Source organism: Telopea speciosissima, chromosome 4 (assembly GCF_018873765.1).
Source record: "Telopea speciosissima isolate NSW1024214 ecotype Mountain lineage chromosome 4, Tspe_v1, whole genome shotgun sequence".
NCBI lineage: Eukaryota > Viridiplantae > Streptophyta > Magnoliopsida > Proteales > Proteaceae > Telopea > Telopea speciosissima.
This window is the reverse complement of record NC_057919.1, coordinates 24,594,083-24,600,683: the sequence shown is the minus strand read 5'-3', so window position 1 is coordinate 24,600,683 and position 6,601 is coordinate 24,594,083.

The following is a 6,601-nucleotide window of genomic DNA, read 5'->3' as shown; positions in this document are numbered from 1 at the left end:
ACAGAAAAGAGTACAAAAACACCCATTGATCTTGCTTTCCCTTCTTTCTTCTTTTGGTTTGTGTGACTGAGGGAAAATCTGCTGTCTACACGTTACAAAATTAGGAATTAAAAAAACGTGAATGGGTCATGATTGGCGTCAGCAGTGAGTTGGTAATTCCTGCGTGCGCATGTTAGAAAGACTCCCTTCTTCTGTTGCTTTGTATGGTGACTTATATTGCAACATTGGTCCATCGTTAATAAAGTCTTTTCATCAAAAAACAAAATATCTATAGCTATAGCTACAGCTACATCGTAAGACCCGCCCGTAATATAACTTTTTAGTGTCACCACACGGTGATGTGATTTGCCGACACGTATGCACTGAGTGGGGTTTGAGGGAATGAAACGCAGAGAGATTCCGGTGGGGTCCATTTCTCCAAGTAGCGTGTGTCATGTGCGGTGAGGAAGGAATCTACGTGTCGAATCAGAGTGACATCATTGATTGACATCTAAATAAAACGCATCGTCGCGTCACGTGTTGATATAAATATTTACTATAAAAAATTCTAAAGACCACGCGCTTTATAGTTTATACCACCAAACTCAGCCGGGATACAACAGTATACAACTGTATAAAGCCAGTGGGACCCATAATTCAGTTTAGAGTGTGGCCCACCTTGACATGGAGAAAATTAATGGGATTTATAAAAGAAAAGGAAAATCAATTCAATGGTCAAGATTCAAGATCTGAAGTAAGTCTCTTCAATATCGACGGGCGGGTCTTAGTCTTTAATGCGCGCGTTAGGTCAGTCGTTGGGGTTAAGTGGCTTTTACCGGCTAGAAAATAGGTTATATAACTTACAAGGAATGGAAGAATTGACCCATTGTAGTTTCAGGTGACGAAAATGCCCCTACAAGCTGAGCGAGCGGACATTCCCAGGGAAAGTAGCCAACTAACTAGTCAAGGGAAATGTTCTATGAGCAAGCGGTGTAGAGGATTGCACTGCACGGTTGAGATCATAGTTTGAGGAATCGGTGTCGGATTGGTCAGATCGGACTATTCGTATCGGTATTGGTGGAAGCCGATGCCGATACCTGACCTATACAATACCGATCCAAGGGTACTGACCAAGGGTTACAATGTAATTAAAACCATTTTTATTGAAGTTTAGGGGTGAAACTGTCTGATCCAAATCAATATCGTATCAGTGTTGGCCGAAATCGATACAGATCCCGATACCAATTACTAAAACCATTGTAGAGATTAACCGAATCAGTTTGTATGGAGGAGCACAGTGAAGTCATTTCATACATGGTTTTAGTCCACGGTGTCGGAATGGGTATCGATCATCTACAAAACACAATACCAATATTATAAGTTTGTAACTTAGCATCTAGAGGTCACAAACCATACAACCATGTTCAATAAATGGAATACAAAAACTGATACTGATCCTGATACCAAGTACTAAAACCATTGTTGAGATGAGGCGAAGCGGTTTGTATGGAGGAGCACACTAGATTGGGTATCGGTCATCTTCAAATTACGATACCGATTTGTATCGATACGAATCAACCGTATGAGAGAAGTTTACACTTGGCTTTCCTTTAAAAACAGGTTTTTTTTTTTTTTTTTACTATTTTACCCATTGTCCATACCGTTCCAACGATACACTATCGGCCAGGTATCAATATTGGTCACATTTAAAATCGTGCAATATCGGGTGATTCGATACCAATACCTCAAACCATGATTTCATGTGAAGAGGAGAGAGATGCTAGCTTACCCTCTCCAACCGATTTCAATACTATATTAGTTACCATTCAACTCGAATCAGCAGTCATTAGGTCACAATGGAGTAATCTGACAAATGTGTCACCCTCTTAGTTCAAATAAAACTAATTTACAAGAAAATTTTAAAAAAAAAAGGAAAAAGAAATCAGAAAAAGAATAACAAATTTTTTTTTTTCGAAAAAAAAATGGAATAACAAAAATAAAATAAAACAAAACAATAATGGGAGGGGGGGTCATTGTTATGTTGTGTGGCTCCTGCACCAGCTCATGGGCATCCAATAACCTAGCAGTCTTCTTTTTCCCAATATTAACATGTTTATTGTATGCGCTCTCTCACAATCTCTAGGACACTTTCCTTTTCATAGGCTCTCTCTTCTCTCCCTTACCATGTGGAACCCTCTGTACATGAATTGTATTGTTCTTCTCATCCAACCATTGGCTAGACATATAAAATGCTAATATACTACAATAATGTGTCAATCTCTACAAGAACTCAAATTTATCCCAATTAAATGGGGTAGATTGCATAGATCTTTATCCTTTAATATGCTTTTTTCTAGGTTATAATTGACACAAGGCCTAAGTTATGCATGTCTCTCCTCACCACTTCTCTTAAAGTCATTTTAGGTGTGCCCTTGGTTCTTTTAATTTCTTCAATCTGAATTAGTCCACTCCATACTGGTGCATCCAAAGGCCTCTGTTGAACATGACCTTGTCACCTCAAACGACTTTCTTATAGCTTATCATATATCAGAGCTACTCCCAAATCAGCTCTAATATGCTGATTCCTTACTTTATGTTTCCTAGTTTTACCACTCATCCATCTTAACATCCTCATCACCATTACATTGAGTTTATTCATATAATACTTCTTAATTTCTCAACATTATGCACCAAACATCTTAACTGATCGTATGATTGTCCTATAAATTTTTTTTTTAAGTTTTAAACGAATATGTCGATCATATAACAATGTGTCGATTTCTCTCCTAGAAAAATATCATAATTCTTCTCCACTATTGAAATGAAATAATCATTCACATCTGAATATTTGGAAGGGTTGTTTTAATTTTGCATAATGTAATGAGGGTTACAAAAACAAATAAAGGTCTTTCCAATTTTATTTGGATAGGTATTCTTAGCTAGTGTTGGTATTTTCGTTATCCTTCCTATTGAGAGAGAATGGAAGTGGATTCAAAAATCATTTAATGGCAAGTCTCCTTGCGATTCCCTGAGCAAGTTGGCATTTAATATGGTCATCGATCATATTTGATGGGAACGTAATAAAAGAAGGTGATCATCCTCATCGCATTCACTTGAGAAGATTTGGAATAATCTTATCTTTGAGGTTAGAAATAAAATTCTTAAAAATTGATCAGCCTATATTGACACTGCTAGAAATAGGTATATGAGCTATTCCTAAGATCTTTCTCTTTCCCCCCTAATTTTGATATATCATATTTTGCTTTGTTTTTGTTCCCCCCCCCCCCCTTTGTTCCCCATTTTTGTTATTGTTTCTTTCCCTTTTTTTATTTTGTTGTGTCCCCTTTTGAAGGTTGTTTCTTTAATCAAAGGTTTTCCTCTTGATTATCATCTTGGCTTGTGTATTCGTCTTTGTTTTTCTTTTTATAAATAATTTTTATTCATAAAAAAATAGAGGGTTTTGTTTGGTAAACAAAAAATATATAAATCAGAATTGATTGAGGCCAATCAAGATCGGCCAATCCAATTCCAAAATTTAGGGTTATAGCAACTTTGGCCTAATTCTGATCAATTCCTCACTGATCCTGATCAATTCCGATCTAATGTGATTGGAACCAATCCAAATTTTGATTCTGGGTTTTAAACCCTGCTTTCTTATTTTTTCGTAATTCAAAGTCTATTCATTAGATCATGTTGAGCACATGAAAACAGAATTACAAGAAGACTGAAACCACGGAGTGGAAGTAGGCTAGTCTTCTACACGATAAGGAAAGGGCCTTTCGGGCAAAAGAGTCAGCTAACATATTGCTTTCTCTTGGGATAAACTCAAAGGAGCAATGCAGGAAATAGGAAGTGAGGTGGTTTATATCATTTAGGACTGGAAGAACTAACAAGGAAGCTCTATCCTGCTGTCCCATAATAAAAGAGATAAGCTCCTTATTATCATATTCGATCTCCACCAACTCTCTAACTTCCACAATGGCCAGAAGCATGTTGTTCCTTAATGCCAAGGCTTCACCTAGTAGAATGGAGTCAAAGGTAGCTTGCTCTGAAGATGTAGCAATAGGTTGTCCCAGGTGGTCCCTAATAACCTCTCTTGTTGTTCTTGCCCATGGAGGCATCACAGTTCACCTTGCATCTTCCTGCTGTGGGTGCATGCCAAAGATGAGATGGTTGTTATGGTTGAACATTTGGTGACTGGGAATAGATACCTTGGTCTGTGGTCTGGACATTTAAGTATTCATTAGCTGCCTCTTGCGCTCGTTTGATAACTATTGCTGGGGATATTGAATTACTTCTGAATAGTTTCTCATTGGGAGCTAACTAGATGTTCCAAGCAATGAAGTTGCATGGCGTCATATTTTTTCTACCCTCCTGCTTACTATGGGTGGATAAAGCATCCCAACTTCTTTTAATTCATTCTCCAAAGGATAAGAGATCTCTGGCAGGAACGATAAGATAGGGGGCAACCAAACCAGACAACCCCGGCAAACTCGCAATTCAATAGAGTATGATCAATGCTTTCCAATGGGACACCACAAAGGTTGCATTAAGGATCTAGCGGAACATGCTTCTGACGAAGGGAGCTTCCTGTTGCTAGACCTCCAGCACACGCCTTCCACAAAAAAGTTTCGATTTTGGGGAGTGTGGGACAATACCATATCTTCTTCCACATAGATGCTTGACTTAGAGGTCCTATCAGTCTAGAGCATGTAGGCCTCTGATTTTGCTGGGCATCTTCTCTATTGCAAAGAAGGTAATATGTGGATTTGACACTGAATTTTCGTTTCTTGTTGCTCCCCATTTCAAGCTGTCATATCGGGGAAATAGAGATAATGGGATTTTCAAAATAGTCTCCTTGTCTACCGGGTGAAAGAACCTATTGAGAAGGTTTGAATTCCATTTCCTGTTATCATGATCAATGAGTTCATTCACCCAATGGAGAAGGCAGTTTTGTGGCTTTGGGTGGATAGGTCTGGAGTTTGGGTTTATTGGGATTCAATTATCATCCCAAATGTTGATATGTTCCCCTGTTTTCACCTGCCAGACCAACCCCATTTTGAGCACTTTCTTGCCTTCAACAATGCTGCGCCACGCCCAGGAAGCTTGAGAGCCCAATGTTGCATGAAGGAAATCAGTCGAAGGGTAATCAATATTCTTCATGAAGGACACCCAAGTAAATTGGGGATCAGAATAAAGCCTCCACGTTGCTTTCACCAACATTGCTTGGTTATGTAATCTTGGATCCCTAAAACCCAAGCCACCATTTAGCTTAGAACAACACATCTTCCTCCAAGAGATCCAGTGGATCTTGTTTTTCCCACCTTGCTCTCCCCAGAAGAAATTACAAGCTACCGAATTGAGCTTACCACGATGCGATCTTGGGAGCTTGAAATGAGCCAAGACGAAGGTATTCATCGTGAGAGCTTTAGATTTTAGTAAGATTTCTTTCCCATATTGGGTTAGGAGCTTATTCTTCCAGGTCTACATCAAAACAAGAGGTTTATCATTAACCTCTCAAAAGATTTGCATCTTTGAAAGCCCGAAATTAGTAGGGAGTCCTAGGTATTTCTTTGGACCTTCCCCATAAGACATTTTTAAAATTTGGGAAAACCAATGTTTGAAACGGGATGCTGTGTTTGGGCTGAATGTAATGGATGATTTTTGCAAATTAACTTCTTGGCCACTGGCTTTATAGTAGAATTGTATCCATAATTGAGTGGATTTGGGTAGGCTTTGCCTTCGAGAACAGTAGACTATCATCGGCTAATAGCAAATGGTTGATAGCTGTACCTCGGTTATGCACTCTAATGCCTTGGATCTTTCCCTCTAATTGAACTTCATTTAATATAGCACTAAGCGCTAGGGAACAAAGAATGAACTAGGGGGGGGGGGGGAAGTGGATCTCCTTGTTGTATTCCCCTTGTAGGGGTGATCTCATCACCAATATTTCCATTTAAAAGAACATGATAGGAAGCTGAAGTAATGCAGTTCATTACTATAGTAACCCATTTGGTGGAGAAACCGAGCCGAAGGAGCATTTGCCTAATGAAAATTCACTCCAAGCGATCATATACCTTTTTCATATCCAATTTGACATCAATAAACATTTTCTTCCCCTTCTTCCTCTTCCTTCTGTAATGGAAAATTTCATATGTTGTGTAGATGTTATAAAAAATCACTCTTTGAGGCATGAAAGCAAATTGTGATGGTGAGATGATATCTGGTTTTAAACTCTGCTTTCAAGAATGCAAAAAAAAAATGCAAAAAGCCAAGAGGTTTTGGCTAGATTCCTCTAACAAAGTACCAAGTAAATGAAATGCCTAGAGAAGGAACTAAGGAAAATAATTCTAAAAGAGTGCCATGGTTGGGGGCTATACTTTACCCAAAAAAATAAAAAAGGTGAGGCGTAAGCAGACCATAGTTGGAAAACCAGGTTTTCCGACTCGACTCGTCCAGCCAAAAACCTGGTGATTCGGCCTGGTCAATCATAGTCAGAACGAGGCAGGTTTGTCCTATTTTTTTTTTTAATATATTTTTAATGTATTTAATATACATTATATAAAGATTAAAAAAATATAAAATCAAAAAAATACAAAGCTTTTAAAAATGAATTGGGAAG